A 23678-nucleotide genomic window follows, 5' to 3' on the forward strand; every position below is an offset into this window, starting at 1 on the left:
GAGCCCTGGTCTGGGAAGATCCCACATGCCACGGAGCAGCTGGGCCCGTGAGCCACAATTACTGAGCCTGCGCGTCTGGAGCCTGTGCTCCGCAACAAGAGAGGCCGCGACAGTGAGAGGCCCGCGCAACGCGATGAAGAGTGGTCCCCGCTTGCCACAACTAGAGAAAGCCCTCGCACAGAAATGAAGACCCAACACAGCAATCAATCAATCAATAAATCAATCAATAAATAAGAACGTGAATTTCTTAAAAAAAAAAAAAAAAGCAGGAACCACGTGCGAAAAAAAAAAAAAAAAAAAAAAAAAAGACATGACTCTGGTCCTTGATGGATTCACAGATTCATTATCAACTATTCTATAACACAGTCTATACTTTAAATAGTAGTAAAGCACAGTGGCTAAGAGTCCAGGCTTGGCAGTCAGAATGTCTGGGTTCAAATCCTGGCTTTACTTCTTACTGGTCATGTGACTTTGGGCAGTTTGATGAATTTTTCTAGACTTTATCTGTAAATGATAGACAATGATGATGACAGCAAAAAAATAGCTAACATTTATCATGTCCTTACTGTGTGTTAGGCCCTGGGCTCTTTCATGTGGATTACCTCCTTGAATCCTTACCAAATCCCTGAGAAGTAGTTATTTTTATCATCCCCATTAGACATATAAGAAATTCAGGTTTAGGAGGTTAACTTACTTACTAGGAAAGGGGAGTGGTGGGAAGGGACTGCTGAGGACCTCTATGTGCTGCACCTGAGTGGCCCGGGGCCCACCTGACTATGCCCACTGCGGTGGCACTCACCTGATCCTCTGAGCTCCAGAAGGCATGCTGGAGAGCCGATGCGAACTCCAAAACCCGACGGCCAGGGTGGATAAATTAAACACATGCCTCCCGCCTGGGGGAATGACAAGCTCCCTGTGATTACTGCCCTGTGAAAAATGTTAGCCTTCAAAAGGTTTCCTCCCTTCCTATTCTGTTAGCACTCACACAGAGGTCTATTAGCGGTGCTCCCAGCCTGCCAGGGATGCTGGCAAGGCCATGAAAAGAACCCACTCCCCGAGAAGAGCTGGCTGGGTTTTGAGCTCCAGGCTGCTGGCACATGCCACCTGCCCAGGTACCCAGTCACAGGATTTATTGTGCTCTGGTGTGTTGGCTCCCATAACTGCCCTGGGATCTCACACTGACAGACATGTGTTTCGTGGAGAAAAATATAGGCCACTGCACAATGGGGAAGAAGAGAGAGAGCTCAGGGAAGAGGGAGGGGAGGGGAGAGGAGAGGAGGGAAGGGAAGGGGAAGGGAGGGGAGGGGGGGAGGGAGGGGAGGGGGAAGGAGGGGGAAGGAGGGGGGAGGGAGGGGAGGGGGGAGGGAAGGGAAGGGGAAGGGAGGGGAGGGGGGGAGGGAAGGGGAGGAAGAGCAGATCAGAAGGCAAAGGCTGTAAAAGATTCTGCTCCATCCCTGAGCCTTTAAAAGTAGGAACCACTGAGCTGACCTAGAGTTTATGGCCCAGAGTTTCAGGGTGGCTATCTCCTCTGTGGTCAAAGGAGGGCAGTGAGCTTACAGACACAGCTCACTCCTGCTAGGGCTGTGATGGGAGCAAAAGGAAGTGGAGCTGGTAGGGCAGGAAAAAGCCAGAATTCCACACAAGGCTGACCCCACCCTTTCCTACCTTTGGCTACAGAAACAATTCCTACAGGGCTATATCTCAGGAAGAGATGCTCAAGGTCCATGGGAGCAGTGCTACACAAGTATGGGCTGCTGGCTGGAGCACGTCTGAGAATCCTTGGGTACCAGTTGGTGATAAGGTAAGTACAGAACTGAGAAAGCATGATTAGAAACTTTTAGCGTGATCTAACGCTGCGGAGATATCCCAGTGTACAACTGCTGACTGGTCTCACTGATCGTGGCACAGACCAGTTTGGGTGTTGAACTTGAACTTGTGGGGCGAGTTGCCCATGGCCTGAGCTGTGAATTACTCATGCACAGTCACACAACGTCCTGGGCAGTGAGTGTGACAAGCACTGTTGAGGAGATTATTAATATACCTCTACGGTCACTAGGTTGCTGTGCCCTTATGAGCGTCAGTTTTCCCGTTTGTAAACTGGTGATAAATTACCTACGTCCTAAGGACTTTGGGAAGATGAAATGAGATGTGGTGTGTCAAGGGGTTAGCGTGGTAGCTGACAAAGGCTGTGCACTCAGTACAAGTGAGCTCTTGTTACTCAGTCACGGTGAACAGACAGAGCTTTCAATTTGGCTTGGAACAAGGTGTCTCTGCACCACAGATATCTAGGGAAGCGAGCCCAGTCTCGAAGACTTGACCCAGAGCAAGCCAAGGATATCTCCAAGTGCAAGACAGAGGGGCTGGTCACCGGCCAGGGGATGAAGATGGTAAAGCTCATTCCCTTGACTGGGAACAAGTGAATCGATGGTGAACGAAAGCCTCGGGTCCTCTAGTGCTCTAAAAGCCGATAATAAAATTTAAAATCAATGGCGAAGCTGACAGCAAACTGATGGTGGGGCCAGAGACCAGGCATAAAGTGTCTCCATGCTGGGAGCAGGCAGACCGCCTGGGCGCAATCCTGGGAACAGCACGCGGAGCATCCAGGTGAAGGCGTCTGGGTGCCTGGGTTTGGCAGAGATCCGGCCTCCTGGGCTGCTGCCGCCCCATGGATGCAAGAGGCACACGTGGGAAATGAGGCTGTCCAAGAGTAAGACCTGGCCCCCCAGTACCATGCTGTTGTATTCATTCAGCTTTTGGAGGAGTGCAGCCAGAGCCTGGGAAATCCTATTTTACAGCATTGATTTCAGCTGCATTAAAAAAAAAAAAAAAAAAAAGGACAATGTTGTCTAGCACATTGTTATGGGCTGAATGTGTGCCTCTCAAATTCATAGGCTGAAACCCTGATCCCTAACGTGATAGTGTTAGGAGCTGGGGGCTTTGGGAGGTAACTGAGTTATGAGGTAGGTCATAAGGGTGGGAGCCTCATGATGGGATTAGGGTCTTATAAAAAGAGGAAGAGACTACAGCCTTCTCTCTCTGCCTTGTGAGGACACAGCAGGAAGGCGGCCATCTGCAAACCATGAAGAGAGCTTTCACCAGGAACTGCAGCAACCAGCAACTTGATCTTGGACCTCCAACCCTCCAGAACTATGAGAAATAAATGTTTGCCATTTAAGCCACCCAGTCTTTGACATTTTGTTACAGTATCCTGAACCGACCAAGACACACAGACATTCACAGTATTTCTCAGGTGAGGAGCTATATAGATTCAACTACCTGCGCAAGCATTTCTTGATCCCCCTCGTGTTCTAGGGACTATAGCGAAATAGGACAGTTGAGAAAGTAATGAGTTCAAGACCAGCAGGGGAGAGAGACAGGTTAGCAAACACTTAGCACCCAGGTTACCAGGTACAACAATGGCTTTATGAGGCCAGAGGAGAGTGTAGGGAACACTACCCGGGGGGAAAGGTGGGGTGGGCAGGGAGATGATGCTGAAGAGATGCCAATACCTTTCCTGCCTACCTGTTCTAAGGACGTGGTGGGACTCTGGGTGGCTGCTGTCATGATGTGTGGTGAAGGGGAAAGTGGGCCAATCGGACTATCTTAGGAATTCTAGTAGTAAGTGTAAGTGCAGGAACAAAACCTGTAATGGGCTGAAGAAAGGAAGAGGATAGAAGAGAGGCTCAGAGTGAAGGAGAAAGGCTGAGAGAGAGAGACAGAGAGACACAGAGAGAGACAGAGAAAGGGAGAGCAAGCGATCGCGAGGCAGGGAAGGAGGGAGGGAGAGAATGACCTAACTTAATTTTGAAAACTTTAGACCCAGTCCTATAGTTCTGATCCCCTGCAGCATGCCTATATTTCGCTTCTAGCTTTGAAATATGTTTCCGTAAGTTAGAATGGGTAACGTTTACTAGAAGTAGTCTCTGTTCTCAACAACCCCAAGAGCCCTAACGGAACTCTAGCAGTGATCTGGGAGAGCAACACTGACTCACAGAAATACAACCGCACGGGGACTTCCCTGGTGGCGCAGTGGTTAAGAATCCGCCTGCCAATGCAGGGGACACAGGTTCGAGCCCTGGTCCGGGAAGATCCCACATGCCGTGGAGCAAGTAAGCCCATGCGCCACAACTACTGAGCCTGTGTGCCACAACTACTTAAGTCTGCACACCTAGAGCCCGTTCTCCGCGACAAGAGAAGCCACCGCAATGAGAAGCCCGCGCACCGCACCGAAGAGTAGCCCTCGCTGGACGCAACTAGAGAAAGCCCGCGCGCAGCAACGAAAACCCAACACAGTCAAAAATAAATATATAAATAAATTTATTAAAAAAAAAAAAAAGAAATACAACTGCACGGCCTCAGCCAAACACAAAAAGAGAAAATAAACGCTGCTGCTGACGTCACCCTTCTGCGCATGCGCCCTGGCCTGAGTGCTTAGTGGGAGCCGTGACCCTGCCTGTCCCTCCGTGGGTCAGTGAAGTCCGCTTGTGTGAGCACCTCACTGAGCTGAGTGCGCGTGTTGTGTTCATTATACGTTTTGGAATAAGAGGAAGAGAGGGAAAAGGAGAGAGTATTTAGCAAGCAAAGGAATGAGCATCTTCTTTGCATTTCTACTGTGAAGGCTCATCATTTATATCAACTGAGGTGCCTGGTGAATTAAAGCCACATGTGAGTTAAGTGTGTTGATTTCATGACCTAACTTTAGAGTGAAAACACTCAGATTCCGCCTTTGGTTTGAAGAACTGAAGCCAGTAATTAACTCTTAAGTCTTAAACTAACAAAGAGCTTCCTTTACAAGCAAAGTGTCAATTGAACCTTGATTCATGAAGTCACCAATTAGTCTTCTTGGCTTCATGTTCAGTCCAGAGCCATCAGATTAATAAATATGTTACATCAGCGGTCTCCAGTCTTTTTGGCACCAGGGACAGGTTTCATGGAAGACAATTTTTCCATGGATGGGGTGGGGTGGGGGGATGGTCAGGGGGTAATGTGAGCGATGGAGAGGGCAGATGAAGCTTCGCTCCCGCGTCCGCCACTCACCTCCTGCTGTGCGGCCAGGTTCCTAACAGGCCGTGGACCAGCACCGGTCCACGGCCCAGGGGTTGGGGAACGCTGTGCTATCATCTCCCTACCTTGCCTCTTTGCCAAAGATAAACGGCAGAAGAGCAGATTAAAACTAAAACCCAAGGGCTTCCCTGGTGGCGCAGTGGTTGAGAGTCTGCCTGCCAATGCAGGGGACACGGGTTCGAGCCCTGGTCTGGGAAGATCCCACATGCCGTGGAGCAACTAGGCCCGTGAGCCACAACTACTGAGCCTGCGCGTCTGGAGCCTGTGCTCCGCAACAAGAGAGGCCGCGACAGTGAGAGGCCCGCGCACCGCGATGAGGAGTGGCCCCCGCTCGCCGCAACTAGAGAAAGCCCTCGCACAGAAACGAAGACCCAACACAGCCAAAAATAAATAAATAAATAAATTTTAAAAATAATAAAAAAAAAAAAAAGCAAATGCCCCTAGGAGAGAGAAGACCGCTAAGAGCGCAAGGTCTTAGTGTTCAAACTTCTTTAAAAAAAAAAAAAAACTAAACTAAAACCCAAGACAGGATACCTGTCTGAAATCAGAGGGGTCTTAGGGTTTCCAAATGAATGAGTCCACTGGAATTAACAATTTTTTCTCTAAGCTGTGTAGGGAGAGGGGACAGCCAGATGGCCCAGTGCGTCCCTTCGTCCATTTTAAACTCGCTAAATGAAAACCACGTGAACGGTTGCTTTGTGAGCCAGACGATGTCCACTATTTAACAGCTGGAAGAGGTGTGAGCTCAGCCCTAGTGTAGACAATCTTCTCCCTAGTGTAAATACTCAGGTTGAGCACCTGCAGAGGCTCCCCTCAGACAGATGGACGCTGAGGCCCCGACCAAGGCTGAGCAGCCTGTGAGAAAGGACTCTGGAAACTCCGCCCTCAGCAGAGCAAAGCCAAGCAACATACACGTTTATCTCAAAGTTAAAGATTTAAATCAAGTCTAACTCTGAATTATTCTCCTCTGTTAAATTAACAGTTAAGCAATACATGTTCATTTTCGTGCTAAAGGCGGTCCAGAATATGCCACGCCAAAATATGCCATTTTGGCATAAAGGTTATTTTGAGCTGAAGGCAACTGAGAGGTAACAGATGCAGAAGAGGATTTCTCTGCGTTCCCCTTATCTGGCTAAAAGCAGGGCAGAGATTTCCCTTTGTGAAGGTGCCTCTCCAGTGCCAAAAAGGGAAGAACAAATGGTCACCAGAGACTAGGAGTTGACACTGGGATGAGTTGGCATCAACAGACCTTACCAAAATAACTCTCACAGGGAAAACTAATGGAAGATATTTTGCAGTCACTGGCCCACAATTTATCATCCTTTGAAACCTGAACTTCTTTCCTTTGATACAATGGTATATGAGCCCCCAGACTCTAATCACTTTTTTCAGTTTCACTTCTTTTCTGTGAACTCCTGTGCACATAAACATTAATACAAATTATGTGCCTTTTCTCGTGTTAATCTGTCTTTTGTTAGTTTAATTCACAGGGCCCCAGATATTAAACATAAGAGGGTGGAAGAAAACTTTTTCCTTCCTGACAATGTTGTAGTGCTAACCTCAAAACTTAAGGGATACTTACGTAAAGGGATAAATGTAAAAGGAATCCCTACCCACCAAGGATTGTAAGAGCAAGAATGTACTAAAGAAAATATCAATATGCTCATAAGAATGACAAACATTTTTAAAGACCAATAATAATAAATAATGGCATAGATGTGGCACAATGGCACTTTTCAACCTCTTGATGAGCACGTACATTTGGTGAAGACATTTTTGGAAGGCAATTTGGTGGGCTCTATCAAAAATGAAAACATACAAACTTTTGATCTAGCAGTTTTATTTCTAGGAAGTTAAGGCATCCTTGCATACATGCACAAAGTCAGTAGGTGAGAATTTTTGTTTCAGCATTGTTTTTAATTGTAACACACTGAAAATCACTCACTATCCAGCAATGGAGAAGTGGCTACAAGGAGTCAGTAGAAAGAAGGAGGTAAACCTCCATCCATATCCCAACGTGGGAAGATTTCCAGGACAATGAAGGTGTTTAAATAGTAAGTCACTAAAGGAGACAAAGATTTCTTAAATAGGTCACAATGAAGCACAGTCCATTAAAAAAAAAGATTGATAAATTGAACTTCATTAAAATTAACTTCTGTTCATCAAAAAAACAATATTAAAAGAACCCACAAGTCCATCAAATGATGAGTGAATCAACAAATGTTTTATATCTATACAATGGAATATTATTCAGCAATAAAAAAATGAATGAGGGACTTCCCTGGTAGCACAGCGGTTAAGAATCTGCCTGCCAACGCAGGGGACATGGGTTCTAGCCCTGGTCCGGGAAGGTCCCACATGCCGAGGAGCAACTAAACCCGTGCACCACAACTACTGAGCCTGCGCTCTAGAGCCTGCATGCTGCAACTACTGAGCCCGCATGCTGCAACTACTGAAGCCTGTGCACCTAGAGCCTGTGCTCCGCAACAAGAGAAGCCACTGCAATGAGAAGCCCACGCACCGCAACGAAGACTAGCCCTTGCTCGCCACAACTAGAGAAAGCCCGCATGCAGCAACGAAGACCCAATGCAGCCAAAAAAAAAGTTAATTAAAAAAGAAAAGAATGAAATTCTGATACATGCTACAACATGGATGAACCTTGAAAACATATGCTAAGTAAAAGAAGCCTGTCACAAAAGGTCACATATTGTATGATTCCATTTATATGAAATGCCCAGTACAGACAAATCTATTAAGACAAAATTAGATCAGTGGTTGCTAGGGCCTACGGGGAGGGATGAAGAGGGAGTAATAGATATGGGATTTCATCCTGGGGTAGTGAAAATATTCTGGAATTAAATAGTGGTGATGGTTGCAAAACTTTGTGAATATGGTGAAAACCACTGAATTGTATACTTTAAATACATGAATTTTACGGTACATGAATTATATCTTAATTTTGAAAATTGCCTTAAAAAAAACAACATCAAGAGAGTCAAAAGGCAAACCCCAGACTGTGAGAAAATAGTTAAAATATATACACCTGACAAAGGATTCATATCAAGAATATATAAAGGGCTCATACAAACCAAAAAGAAAAGACAACCCGATTTAGAACAATTAGCAAAAGACTTTAACAGGCACTTCCCAAAAGTGTTTACAGAAATGGCCAAACCTTATTAAAAAATGCTAAACATCTTTAGTCATCAGGGAAATGCAAACTGTAAGCACAGTGAGATAACACCACCCACAGTCCAGAATGCCAAACAATTAATAGCAAGTGCTGGTAAGGCTGTAAGCAATTGGTACTCCCATACTCTGCCGGTAGGAATGTAAACTGGCGCGGTCACTTTGAAAATCTGTTTACGTTATCTTCCAAGGCCAAACATACATCTACCTATGACCCAGCAATTTCTTTCCTAGATATACGCCTATCAGAAATGAGTGCTTGGGCTTCCCTGGTGGCACAGTGGTTAAGAATCCGCCTGCCAATGCAGGGGACACGGGTTTAAGCCCCGGTCCGGGAAGATCCCACATGCCGCGGAGCAACTAAGCCCGTGCGCCACAACTACTGAGCCTGTGCTCTAGAGCCCGCGAGCCACAAATACTGAGCCCACATGCTGCAACTACTGAAGCCCACGTGCCTAGAGCCCGTGCTTCACAACAGGAGAAGCCACTGCGGTGAGAAGCCCACGCACCTCAACAAAGAGCAGCCCCCGCTCGATGCAACTAGAGAAAGCCCGCGTGCAGCAACAAAGACCCAACGCAGCCAAAAATAAATAAATAAAATAAATAAATTAAAAAAAAAAAAAAGAAATGAGTGCTTACGTCCACTCAGTGACATGCTCAAGAATGTTCACAGCAGATTTATAAGACCCCAATGTAAACAGAACAATTGTCTTTCAACTGGGAATGAATAAACAATGAAATACAGTAGAGTACTACTTAGCATTAAAATTGAAAAAAACTAAGGAGACAAACAACAACATGGACAAACCTCCCAAACAATTTTTAAGTGAAAGAAGTCACTCACTACAGAGTATATACTAAATGGTTCCATTCATTAGAAGTTTAAGAAAAGGCAAATTGCTCAATGGTGATAGATGTCAGAATAGTGGCTACTTTTATAGAAAAGTAGGGATTAGAAAGGGGCATTAGGAAGCCTTCTAAGGTACTGCAGATATACCGTATCTCAATCTGGGTGATGGTCATAGGGTATATACACATGTTAAAAAAAAATCATCAAGTTGTATGAAAAGCAAGTGATAAAAAAATTATGTAGCTCCTTATCAAAATCCTTCCTGTCATTTTTTTTTGCAGAAAATGACAAGCTGATCCTAATATTCATATGGGAAATGAAAGGCACTCAGAATAGACAAAACACCTTTGAAAAAGAAAAGTAAAGTTGGAGGATGCACACTCACCAATCTCAAAACTTATTACAAAGTTACAGTAATCAAGACAGTTTGGTACTGGCATAAGAAAGACATATAGACCAACGGAACAGAATAGAGAGTCCAAAAATAAACCCATACATTTATGGTCAATTCGTTTTTAACAAAGGTACCAAGATAATCATAGGGGAAAAGAATAGTCTCAATAACAAATAGTATTGGGACAACTAGATAACTGCATGAGAAAGAATGGAGTTGGACTTTTTCATTACAATATACACAAAAATTGACCATGAATGGATTACAGACCTAAATGTAAGAGCCAAAGCTACAAAACTCTTAGAAGAAAGTTTTGGAGGAAACCTTCATGACCTAGCCTTAGGCAAAGCCTCCTTAGATATGACAGCAAAAGCATAAGTGACAAAAGAAAAAAGATGAAGTGGACTCCACCAAAATTAAGAACTTGTGTGCTTCGAAGGACACCATCAAGTAAATAAAAAGGTAATTCACAAAATTGAAGAAAATATTTGCTATCTAATAAGAGACTTGAATCCCGAATATGTAAGGAATCCTTACAACTCAATAATAAAAAGACAACCCAGTGTAAAAATGGACAAAGGATCCAAAGAAAATATGTAAATGGCTAATAAGCACATGAAAGGAAGCTCAATATCACTGACCATTAGGAAAATGCAAATCTAAACCACAATAAGATACCACTTCACACCCCTTAAGATGACTATAATCAAAAAGATAGATGGTAACAAATGTTGACTAGGATGTGGAATATCCTAAGATTTTTTTTAAAAAAAGGATGGTACATGATTATATTTCAAGAAGGTTGTTAAAATATATAAAAGTATGATTTCACATACATATAAACAACCCACCTACACATATGTAGATAGATATGCATGAATTTGGGTATATATTCCTAGAAGAAAGCTTGGGAAGATACATCCAGAGCTCTTAAGTTGTTTCTTCTGGGAGTGAAGGGGTCTTTGGCCATTCTGGTTTGTTTGCTTCTGCACTGTTTCATTATTATTCAGTAAGGATGTTATCCCGTATTACTTGTATAATAAAACAAAGTTTTGGTGTAAAAAATTACCAACAGGGAGTGTACAAGGAATTGTCTGCAGGTGGCATGGATATCCAGAGGAGGGAGTCATCATCACGGTGTGACAAAATGAAGGCAGAAAGTTCGTGGAAAGGTTCTCTGATTTGGAGCTGCAAGTTTGGATGTGACGTGCCTGGGCAAGGAGATGATGTGGAAATTCAGAGAATGGCATTATGCCAAGTCCAGTATTGCCTAGGTTTCAGTTTTTAAAAGTATATTCATTAAGGAACATGTATTTATTTTGAATCTATTCCTCTGAGAAAACTATAGTCAGATGTCAGTATCAGAGAAGATTTATTTTACAAAGAAAAAAAGAAGGAAGGAAAAAAAGGAAGCAAGGAGGAAAGTTGGGAAAGGAAGGAAGGGAGGAGGAGGGAGGGAGGGAGAGAAAAAAAAACAAAGCCAAAAGGTGAAACCCCAGTGCCATTTTAAGCAACCAGACCTGTTAAGAAATAAAGAAAAGTGCTGAAAGTTCTAGAATACCCTGGATACTATGCAATTCAGTTCTTTCCCCCGAAAGAAAGTCTCAGAGCAGCCTTAATAGTACAGCTGAACCTTGAACAAGGAGAGAGTTAGGGGTGCTGGGCTTTGCACAGTCGAAAATCCAAGTATAATTTACAGTCAACCCTCCATAACCACGGTGCCTCATCTGTGGATTCAACTGACCGCGGGCCATGTACTACTGTAGTATTTACTACTGAAAAAAATTCACAAGTAAGTGGACCATGTTGTTCAAGGGTCAGCTGTATTGTCTTTTCCTTGATAATTCTGCTCTCTGCCTCATTGTTCAGTCAGACTTCATCATCAGATAAAAGCATCTTTCAGAACATTCTGCAGCCTGGAACTGTGGCGTCCTCTACAAAGAGTTGCTGGATAAAGATGGTAGCACATGTTTGACTTCACGACCTGGGTCATCCTTAGCTTGATCTTTGGGGTAAAGTTTCTAGTTAGCTTGGCCTTCCAACAGCTCATGAAAAGTCCAGCTTTGCCTCCAAAGTGTGTGCAGGCAGGAAAAGAGATGACCAAGCCGGTTGCGCATATACACTTGGCCAAACTGTAGAAGGTATAACTCAAGTCATAAGAATTCCTGTCTGTGGTTACTGGCAATTTTTGATCACTTTACTCGTCCTGGGGCAGGAGTGAAATGCAATTACAAATTCACAGAGCACTTGCGTACAGGAATTGGATTGCGATTATCCCCTCAAGTACTCTATTTTTTTTGTTTGCTTTTTTAAAATTTTATTTATTTATTTATGGCTGCGTTGGGTCTTCGTTTCTGTGCGAGGGCTTTCTCCAGTTGTGGCAAGCGGGGGCCACTCTTCATCGCGGTGCGCGGGCCTCTCACTGTCGCGGCCTCTCTTGTTGCGGAGCACAGGCTCCAGACGCGCAGGCTCAGTAATTGTGGCTCACGGGCCCAGTTGCTCCGCGGCATGTGGGATCTTCCCAGACCAGGGCTCGAACCCGTGTCCCCTGCACTGGCAGGCAGATTCTCAACCACTGCGCCACCAGGGAAGCCCTCAAGTACTCTATTTTAAAGAGGGAAAACAATGATAAAAAAGAGAGTCAGGCCAGAAGGACCTTCAAGATGGCAGAGGAATAAGACGTGGAGATCACCTTCCTGCCCACAAATACATCAAAAATACAAATACATGTGGAACAACTCCTACAGAACACCTACTGAACACTGTCAGAAGACCTCAGACTTCCCAAAAGGGTCTTGGTGCTCCGGCCGGGTGTCAGGCCTGAGCCTCGGAGGTGGGAGAGCTGAGTTCAGGACGTTGGACCACCAGAGACCTCCTGGTCCCACGTAATATCAATCAGCTGGAGCCCTCCCAGAGATCTCCGTCTCAACGCTAAGACCCAGCTCCACTCAACAACCAGCAAACTCTAGTGCTGGACACCCCATGCCAAACAACTAGCAAGACAGGAATACAACCCCATCCATTAGCAGAGAGGCTGCCTAAAATCATACTAAGTTCAAAGACACCCCAAAACACACCACCAGACACGGTCCTGCCCACCAGAAAGACAAGATCCAGCCCCACCCACCAGAACACAGGCACCAGTCCCCTCCACCAGGAAGCCTACACAACCCACTGAACCAACCTTACCCACTGGGGGCAGACACCAAAAACAACGGGAACTATGAACCTGCTGCCTGCTAAAAGGATACCCCAAATGCAGTAAGTTAAGCAAAATGAGAAGACAGAAATACACAGCAGATGAAGGAGCAAGGTAAAAACCCACCAGACTAAACAAATGAAGAGGAAATAGGCAGTGTACCTGAAAAAGATCACAGAGTAATGATAGTAAAGATGATCCAAAATCTTGGAAATAGAATGGAGAAAATACAAGAAACGTTTAACAAGGACCTAGAAGAACTAAAGAGCAAACAAACAATGATGAACAACACAATAAATGAAATTAACAATTCTCTAGAAGGAATCAATAGCAGAATAACTGAGGCAGAAGAACGGAAAAGTGACCTGGAAGATAAAATAGTGGAAATAACTACCGCAGAGCAGAATAAAGAAAAAAGAATGAAAAGAATTGAGGAGCATCTCAGAGACCTCTGGGACAACATTAAACACACAAACATTCGAATTATAGGGGTCCCAGAAGAAGAAGAGAAAAAGAAAGGGACTGAGAAAATATTTGAAGAGATTATATTTGAAAACTTCCCTAATATGGGAAAGGAAATAGTCAATCAAGTCCAAGAAACGCAGAGCCCCATACGGGATAAATCCAAGGAGAAACATGCCAAGACACATATTAATCAAACTATCAAAAATTAAATACAAAGAAAAAATATTAAAGGCAGCAAGGGAAAAGCAACAAATAATACACAAGGGAATCCCCATAAGGTTAACAGCTGATCTTTCAGCAGAAACTCTGCAAGCCAGAAGGGAGTGGCAGGACATATTTAAAGTGATGAAAGGGAAAAACCTCCAACCAAGATTACTCTACCCAGCAAGGATCTCATTCAGATTTGATGGAGAAATTAAAACCTCTACAGACAAGCAAAAGCTAAGAGAATTCAGCACCACCAAACCAGCTTTACAACAAATGCTAAAGGAACTTCTCTAGGCAAGAAACACAAGAGAAGGAAAACACCTACAATAACAAACCCAAAACAATTAAGAAAATGGTAATAGGAACATACATATCGATAATTACCTTAAATGTAAATGGATTAAATGCTCCAACCAAAAGACATAGACTGGCTGAATGGATACAGAAACAACACCCATATATATGCGGTCTACAAGAGACCCACTTCAGACCTAGGGACTCATACAGACTGAAAGGGAGGGGATGGAAAAAGATATTCCATGCAAATGGAAATCAAAAGAAAGCTGGAGTAGCAATTCTCATATCAGACAAAATGGACTTTAAAATAAAGACTATTACAAGAGACAAAGAAGGACACTACATAATGATCAAGGGATCAATCCAAGAAGAAGATATAACAATTGTAAATATTTATGCACCCAACATAGGAGCACCTCAATACATAAGGAAAATGCTAACAGTCATAAAAGGGGAAATCGACAGTAACACAATCATAGTAGGGGACTTTAACACTGCATTTTCACCAATGGACAGATCATCCAAAATGAAAATAAATAAGGAAACACAAGCTTTAAATGACACATTGGACCAGACGGACTTAATTGATATTTATAGGATATTCCATCCAAAAACCACAGAATGCACTTTCTTCTCAAGTGCTCATGGGACATTCTCCAGGAGAGTTCATATTTTCGGTCACAAATCAAGCCTTGGTAAACTTAAGAAAATTGAAATCGTGTCAAGTACCTTTTCCAACCACAACACTATGAGACTAGGTATCAATTATAGGAAAAAAAAACTATAAAAAATACAAACACAAGGAGGCTAAACAGTACATTACTAAATAACCAACAGATCACTGAAGAAATCAAAGAGGAAATCAAAAAAATACCTAGAAGCAAATGACAATGAAAACACAACGGCCCAAAACCTATGGGATGCAGCAAAAGCAGTTCTAAGAGGGGAGTTTATAGCAATACAATCCTACCTCAAAAAACAAGAAACATCTCAAATAAACAACCTAACCTTACACCTAAAGCAATTAGAGAAAGAAGAACAAAAAAACCCCAAAGTTAGCAGAAGGAAAGAAATCATAAAGATCAGATCAGAAATAAATGACAAAGAAATGAAGTAAAAGATAGCAAAGATGAATAAAAGTAAAAGCTGGTTCTTTGAGAAGATAAACAAAATTGATAAACCATTAGCCAGACTCATCAAGAAAAAAAGGGAGAAGACTCAAGTCAACAGAATTAGAAAAGAAAAAGGAGAAGTAACAACTGACACTGCAGAAATACAAAGGATCATGAGAGATTACTACAAGCAACGATATGCCAATAAAATGGACAACCTGGAAGAAATGGACAAATTCTTAGAAAAGCACAACCTTCCGAGACTGAACCAGGAAGAAACAGAAAATATAAACAGACCAATCACAAGCACTGAAATTGAAACTGGGATTAAAAATCTTCCAACAGGGCTTCCCTGGTGGTGCAGTGGTTAGGAATCCGCCTGCCAATGCAGGGGACAGGGGTTCGTGCCCCAGTCCGGGAAGATCCCACATGCCGCGGAGCGGCTAGGCCCGTGAGCCACAACTGCTGAGCCTGCGCGTCTGGAGCCTATGCTCCGCAACAGGAGAGGCCACAACAGTGAGAGGCCCGCGCACCGCGATGAAGAGTGGCCCCCGCTCGCTGCAACTGGAGAAAGCCCTTGCACAGAAACGAAGACCCAACACAGCCAAAAAATAAATTAATAATAAAAAAAAAAAATCTTCCAACAAACGAAAGCCCAGGACCAGATGGCTTCACAGGAGAATTCTATCAAACATTTAGAAAAGAGCTAACACCTATCCTTCTCAAACTCTTCCAAAATATAGCAGAAGGAGGAACACTCCCAAACTCATTCCACGAGGCCACCATCACCCTGATACCAAAACCAGACAAAGATGTCACAAAAAAAGAAGACTAGAGGCCACTCTCACTGATGAACCTAGATGCAAAAATCCTCGACAAAATACTAGCAAACAGAAACCAGCAGCACATTAAAAGGATCATACACCATGATCAAGTGGGCTTTATCCCAGGAATGCAAGGATTCTTCAATATACGCAAATCAATCTATGTGATACACCATATTAACAAACTGAAGGATAAAAACCATATGATAATGTCAATAGATGTAGAAAAAGCTTTTGACAAAATTCAACACCGATTTATGCTGAAAACTGTCCAGCAAGTAGGCACAGAGGGAACTTACCTCAACATAATAAAGGCCATATGTGACAAACCCACAGCCAACATCATTCTCAATGGTGAAAAACTGAAACCATTTCCTCTAAGATCAGGAACAAGACAAGATTGCCCACTCTCACCACTATTATTCAACATAGTTTTGGAAGTTTTAGCCACAGCAATCAGAGGAGAAAAAGAAATAAAAGGAATCCTAATCAGAAAAGAAGAAGTAAAACTGTCCCTGTTTGCAGATGACATGATACTATACATAGAGAATCCTAAAGATCTACCAGAAAACTACTAGAGCTAATCAATGAATTTGGTAAAGTAGCAGGATGTAAAATTAATGCACAGAAATGTCTTGCATTCCTATACGCTAATGATGAAAAATCTGAAAGAGAAATTAAGGAAACACTCCCATTTACCATTGCAACAACAAGAATAAAATGCCTAGGTATAAACCTACCCAAGGAGACAAAAGACCTGTATGCAGAAAACTATAAGACACTGATGAAAGAAATTAAAGATGATACAACAGATGGAGAGATATACCATGTTCTTGGCTTGGAAGAGTCAACATTGTGAAAATGACTATATTACCCAAAGCAATCTACAGATTCAATGCAATCCCTATCAAACTACCAATGGCATTTTTCACAGAACTAGAACAAAAAATTGCACAATTTGTATGGAAACACAAAAGACCCCGAATAGCCAAAGCAATCTTGAGAAAGAAAAACGGAGCTGGAGGAATCAGGCTCCCTGACTTCAGACTCTACTACAAAGCTACAGTAATCAAGTCAGTATGGTACTGGCACAAAAAGAGAAATATAGATCAATGGAACAGGATAGAAAGCCCAGAGATAAACCCACACACATATGGTCACCTTATTTTTGATAAAGGAGGCCAGGCCAGAATACACAATGGAGAAAAGACAGCCTCTTCAATAAGTGATGCTGGGAAAACTGGTCAGCTACATGTAAAAGAATGAAATTAGAACACTTCCTAACACCACACACAAAAATAAACTCAAAATCGATTAAAGACCCAAAGGTAAGGCCAGACACTCTAAAACTCTTAGAAGAAAACATAGGCAGAATACTCTATGACATGAATCACAGCAAGATGCTTTTTCACCCACCTCCTAGAGAAATGGAAATAAAAACAAAAATAAACAAATGGGGTCTAATGAAACTTAAAAGCCTTTGCACACCAAAGGAAACCATAAACAAGACGTAGGGACAATCCTCAGAATGGGAGAAAATATTTGCAAATGAAGCAACCGACAAAGGATTAATCTCCAAAATATACAAGCAGCTCATGCAGCTCAATATCAAAAAACAAACAATCCAATCCAAAAATGGGCAGAAGACCTAAATAGACATCTCTCCAAAGAAGATATACAGATTACCAACAAACACATGAAAGGATGCTCAACATCACTAATCATCAGAGCAATGCAAATCAAAACTACAATGAGGTATCACCTCACACTGGCCAGGATGGCCATCATCAAAAAATCTACAAACAATAAATGCTGGAGAGGGTGTGGAGAAAAGGGAACCCTCTTGCACTGTTGGTGAGAATGTAAATTGATACAGCCACTATGGAGAACAGTATGGAGGTTCCTCAAAAAACTAAAAATAGAAGTACCATATGACCCAGCAAGCCCACTACTGGGCATATACCCTGGGAAAACCATAATTCAAGAAGAGTCATGTACCACAATGTTCACTGCAGCTCTATTTACAATAGCCAGGACATGGAAGCAACCAAAGTGTCCATCGACAGATGAATGGATAAAGAAGATGTGGCACATATATACAATGGAATATTATTCAGCCATAAAGAGAAGCGAAATTGAGTTATTTGTAGTGAGGTGGATGGACCTAGAGACTGTCATACAGAGTGAAGTAAGTCAGAAAGAGAAAAACAAATACCATAGGCTAACACATATATATACATATGGAATGTAAAAAAAAAAAAATGGTTCTGAAGAACCTAGGGGCAGGACAGGAATAAAGACGCAGATGTAGAGGATGGACTTGAGGACACGGGGAGGGGGAAGGGTAAGCTGGGACGAAGTGAGAGAGTGGCATGGACATATATACACTACCAAATGTAAAACCGATAGCTAGTGGGAAGCAGCCGCATAGCACAGGGAGATCAGCTCGGTGCTTTGTGACCACCTAGAGGGGTGGGACAGGGAGAGTGGGAGGGAGACGCAAGAGGGAGGAGATATGGAGATATATGTATATGTACAGCTGATTCACTTTGTTATAAAGCAGAAACTAACACACCATTGTAAAGCAATTATACTCCAATAAAGATGTTAAAAAAAAAAAAAAAAAGGAGACAGTCAGGCCAGTGGTACCGAAACATTTTTTAAAAACTTGGTCTGCCTCCCAGTATGGACTTGCTGGAGTCACAATATTGTCTAAACTAAGTGCCGGGACCCCAAAGTCTGCCAAGCTAGGAATTCAGCCAGTATGACTGTCCATCCCTTTCAGTTTAAAATTAAATTAAATCTTTGGCTGTTTGCCTGAATTAATCATTCAATTTGCAAAAAACCAATCAAACCTAAGTTGTAAGTGGTTCCAGCTGTGGGGTGTGTTTTTTTTTTTTCAGCAGCAGAGGAAAATTACCTAAGCATTTCATAAACAAAACTGAGAGATGTTTTGGTTTTCTTTCAGAGATGAAGGCATTTCTCAATGGTTGTTGTCCTTGAACCTGGATTGTATCTCTTCTTCCTTGGAACCCAGCAGTTGACATTGATGAAGACAATATAAACAGGTCACCTTCGACTGCAAGGACATTTCTGCCAACCGTGAATATACTTTAAGGGCCTTTGATCAAAGGCGAAGAAAACAAGCTAACTACTCAATGTCACATCCACTGCTCGGTTTTCTCCTGGAGGGTGGCCACAGGCAGCCACGGTCTGTCACTCTAAACATACCTTTATTGCCTCAGGCATCTGATGAGCTCAAATTAAGTCAACCTGATTGCTACAATTCATTTTTCACTTCTTGGCTGTTGTCACTTTCCCCTTCCATGTAAATTAATACAAAAGAAATTCCAGCTCACATTCTTTTCAAGTTGTTAATATGAGATACATCTCAACTTTTATGACTGAAGTTCTTCCCATCGTATCTGTATGAATAATGCCACAACTTAAAATAAATATTGGGAGTTACTTGAGTGAGAAACGCTATCCTTCATAAATATAGGCTGAACAAGATTGTTAAACCATCAGTTAATCTTTATATTCAAGGCAAATGAAAGGAAAAGACTTGCCAATAAATTATTTTCTCCATCGCCAGAAGCAAAGTGTGTACAATAAAGCACATATTCCCCAAACAGCAAGAATAAATCTATTTCATTTTTTTTTCCTTGTATACTGTGCTTATCAACCTAGGGCCTTATTTGACAAGCACTTTATTCTAGTATTATAAACAGTCCAAAGATTAATACAATTCTTCTTGTTCACGATTAATATATTTGGGAAATCAACTCTGAATCATTTAGGCAAATCATTACAGTATATTCATGGAAAGAACAGATTTTCACCCTCTGAACTGAATTATAAACAGTCTTCACTGTCTTTACCCTAAATAGCTACAGGGACTTTTACCTCAAACTTATTCCTAACAAGAGAAAATTGCACAATGAAATGTGTTTCTCTTTTTAATCCCTGAAGGCAGAAGATACAAAATATACATTTGGGATGCTAATAGGACATAGAAAATCTATCAATGAACCCCTGGGAAATAGTACAGGCCTCTGGGCCCAAGACTGCTGGAGTCTTGGGGGTGTGCATGCATGTCTGGGCGTTAGGGGTTGACCAATTAATAAAGTCTATACTGGGCATACAACTGAGCTCCCATTTATCACACGTGGGGTCAGGGGCTAGGTTTGACTTTAGATCTTTACTAGTTGTGAAGGAAGGATTTGTTAAGCAAATTATCAGTATAAAAAAGGAAACCAGAACATTTACCTGCATCAAAGAACAAGCTGGAGCCTGGGCCCATTAAGCCAGCAACATGCCAATACAAAGACCCTGAACTTCTAGGTTGGAGCTGTGGGCCCCAGGCATAGGAATAGCAAACATTTGTACATCACTTTACAGTTGCAAAGAGCTTCCTCCTAAGGAATCTTACTGGATTTAGTTCCCCATGTCAACCTTGGGAAAAAAGATTTTTAAAATAAGAACTATATTTACTTTACAGATGAGGAAACAACCAATACACAATGGACCTAAGATGGGAACCCACATCTTTGAACCCCAAGTCTACTCTACCAGATTTTGTTCCTGAACAGTCAACAGCAGATCAGCCATCCTCTCTGAGTGTGTCTCCATTTGTAAAATGGGAATAAAAGCATCTTATAACAGGGTTGTCATGCAGATCTGATGAGATAGGTTATAGGTATGAATTAAGATGCTTTGGGCTGTAAAGTCACAGACAAATCCAGTTTACCATGGCTTTAAAATAAAGCAATTTATTGTGGCTTTAAAATAAAGCAATTTATTGATTCCTGGACCTGGAAATCCACAGTGGGGGGGATTTCAGGATTGAACTGATCTAGATGTAGGTGGGGAGACAGGGCAGGGCTTCGTTTCTCAGGGATTCTCTTGGCTCTGCCTTCCTCTGGGTGTTGGCCTCGTGCCCAGGCTGGCTGCCTTCACTGTAGAGAGATGACACCGTGCAGTTCCTGGGCTTCATGGTTTCCCTTCCACGTGTGGAGAACAAGATGGCTTCCTTTTTCCCAGCCGTCCTGCTGGGTCTTGAGCTTCAGTCTGATTGGATGGCCAGCCCCACCCCTACAAGTAACTGGCGTGGAACGTGGCAAGGAATGTGGCTGCTACACCCTGTGAGAGCAGAGGAACAGATGCTCTGGAGGCAGCCAGAAGGGCAACCAAAGTATGTGGAAAATACAGTACAGGCGTGAAGCACAGCACCGAGCCCTTTGAAAGCACTCAGGATTCCCCGGCATTCGATGTTCTCTTGCGTCATCCTTTTCCAGGTATAAAGGGGGTTCTTTGGTCAGCACCACTCAGGAGCTTCCTTCAGTTATTCAACATTGATTATCACAGCAGGTAACATTTTCTGAGCACTTACTGTATGCCTGGCACTGCACCAAGCACTTCATCTGTATTACATCGATTAATCCCTGCGTTGGCCATGGAGGTAGGAAACATCGTCATTCCTGTTTTGCAGATGAGGAAGCCAAGGTACGGAGAATCCAACTAATTGCCCAACATTACACAAATAGTCAACTGCTGCTAGCCCATGATCTTCTGATTTTGAGAACTCATTCCTAAATAAACCACAATCTGGTCTTTTAAAAAAGCAGTAAAATAACATTTCTCTAAAAGGATTTTATAATTTATACTTTTCATTTTTCCCCCTTGGCCAGTTTAGAATATTACACCGTGTCATCCCATGTCATATCATTAGTGTTGTACTTCCAAATGATCTATTCCCGGGGTACACAGTCTTGAGAATCACATCAAATAATAAGAAGAAGAAGAAGAAGGAGGGAGGGGAGGGGGAAGTGGTGGAGGAGAAGGTGGTTACCTGCTGATGAGATGAGTTTGGAAGACACAATATACCTCTAAAGCAGTTAGGACTTGTCATCTGAACTCTGGTTATCCAAACTCAGAGGCTGTGTAGATATGAAGAGGGAAGGCTCCTATGTCGAGGTTGGACTTGACCTTTGGCTAGTTCCCATCACTTCTCTTCCCTCATTGGCTATACTCCCCTCCTTTATTTCCTTCACGTCTCTGCTCAAAACAATCATCCCTCAACAAGGAGGAAAGTCCTATCTCCTCTCTGTATAAGATAGTACTGCCTTCCACCCCCTATACTCCATTAGTCTTCTGTGGGGGGTTTTTGGGGGGTTTTTTGTATAGGATTTAACACCATCTACCATATTACCTATCTCTGTTGATTGATTATCTCTGTGTTCCCTCACTAGGATGCAAACACTTTGGCAGAAGGACTTAGGTCTTTTGTTCACTGCTATGTCTCCAGCACCTAGAACAGTGCCTGGCATAGGCTCTGTGCTTAATAATGTAGATCAAATGAATAAATAAGTATATACTATAGTATCCTGCTTCTTAGCAATTCACAATGCCCAGATACCACAGGCTCTGAGAATCTTGCTTAAGTTGTTTAAAATCAGTATTGCCCAAATATGACCGCTTAAACACTTTTGGTTGAAAAAACCCAAAAAACCCAAAACAAAACAAAACAAAAACCCACTAACATTCCAAAGAACTAAAGTTTGCTGGAAATCACTTTGGGAAACACTGAACTATTATCTTCCCATCTTACAGGCAAAGAAACTGAGCCTCTGAGGAGTCCAAGGGTACATCCAGGCCATACAGCGAGCCAGTGACCCTCAGGACCAAGCCTGGCCCTCCATCCTCTGTCCTGGATACACTGGCTTCACCACCTCCCTGTGCTGTATTGATTGAGGATCTTTGGGGCTAATTTTACCGGATACAACAATCAATAAAACCATCAATGAGTATTAATGGGCCATCCATTCTGTGCCTAGCCATCGGCACCTGCATTGTGACACTGTGAAAGCTCGATGACACTTTTACAGGAGATACAATTTTTCAAGAGCTGCTGATTGATTCCTTGAAGACTCACATTCACCAGTAGATACATTTTCCCAGACAGTTTTGGCTTTATTGATCTTTGCTGTGTGTCAATCCTGTTCTTGTGATTTTATTATTATTATTTTTTTATACTTCACTTCCTGCTTTCACTTCCTTGGGTCTTTTTTTTTTTTTTTTTTTTTTTGCGTTGTATCACGGTTATTGACCCAGTGGGACACAACCCTCTTTGTGGGCCAAAGAAGATACTCTATAGCCTCTATGGGAAAAAAATTAAGTTGCTGTGTGGAGAGGGTTGGTGAGAATGTCAGGCGATGTGGGACCCTCACAGCCCAGTCACTGGGTCTTCTTTGGAAGGGAGTCACCTCCCTGACACTATTTTCTCACCGCCTACTCGCCCCAACTGGTCTGTGTCCCCTCTCCTCCTCTGAAGCTGCTCTTGTCAAGGACACAATGTCCTCCTTGACACCCAATCCCTCCTCAGGCCTCATCTTACTGGGCAGTCTGGAAGCTTCAGACACAACTGGCCACTCTCTCCTTTTGGACACACATCCTATTCTTCACACCCACAACACCATGCTGCCTGGGATTTCCTTCTCCTTTACTGACTGTCCCTCCTCAAGTTCCCATGGCTAGCCCCTACCCCTCTATATTCTCATTTCTAAATTGGGGAGTCCCTCAGGCTTGCTCCAGACCCTTTCCTTTCCTCAATCCATAGCCTTTCTCCAGAGAATATTATCTGGACCAATGGCTCTAAATAGCATCCCTCCCACTCCCATGGCTCTACCACTACTACCACCAAAAAAAAAAAAAAAAAAGGAAAAAAGAAAAGAAAAGTCTCCAGGATTATACAACCAAATGGTGACTTGCCTTTTATTAGTTATGCTACCTTGAACACGTATTTAACCTTTCTGTGCTTCAGTTTCCTTAAATTTGAAAAGGAGCGAGAAGCACTGACTTCATAGGACTCTAGTGAGAATGAAATGACTTAATACAGTGAACCCACCAGATCCATGGGTTCTGCATTCACAGATTCAACCAATGGTGGATGGAAAATACTTGAAAAGAAAATTCCTGGGAGTTCCAAAAAGCAAAACTTGAATTTGCCACGCACAGGAAATTATTTAGATATCATTTACATGGTATTTGGTATTATAAGTAATTTAGAGACGATTTA

General features: G+C 42.7%; 1 protein-coding gene and 1 long non-coding RNA gene across 3 annotated transcripts in view; one reads left to right on the top strand and one right to left on the bottom strand.

The window, feature by feature from the left end:
• The window catches only part of PROK2 (prokineticin 2), a 410257-nt gene that overhangs the window by 131214 nt on the left and 255365 nt on the right, over positions 1–23678 (bottom strand). The window lies entirely within an intron of this gene.
• LOC133094799 (uncharacterized) lies at positions 1026–18979 on the top strand. Its single transcript, XR_009701502.1, has 3 exons — positions 1026–1112; positions 1678–1801; positions 18570–18979. It is a non-coding gene; the product is annotated as an uncharacterized LOC133094799 (long non-coding RNA).

Source organism: Eubalaena glacialis, chromosome 7 (assembly GCF_028564815.1).
Source record: "Eubalaena glacialis isolate mEubGla1 chromosome 7, mEubGla1.1.hap2.+ XY, whole genome shotgun sequence".
In the NCBI taxonomy this organism is placed as follows: Eukaryota; Metazoa; Chordata; class Mammalia; order Artiodactyla; family Balaenidae; genus Eubalaena; species Eubalaena glacialis.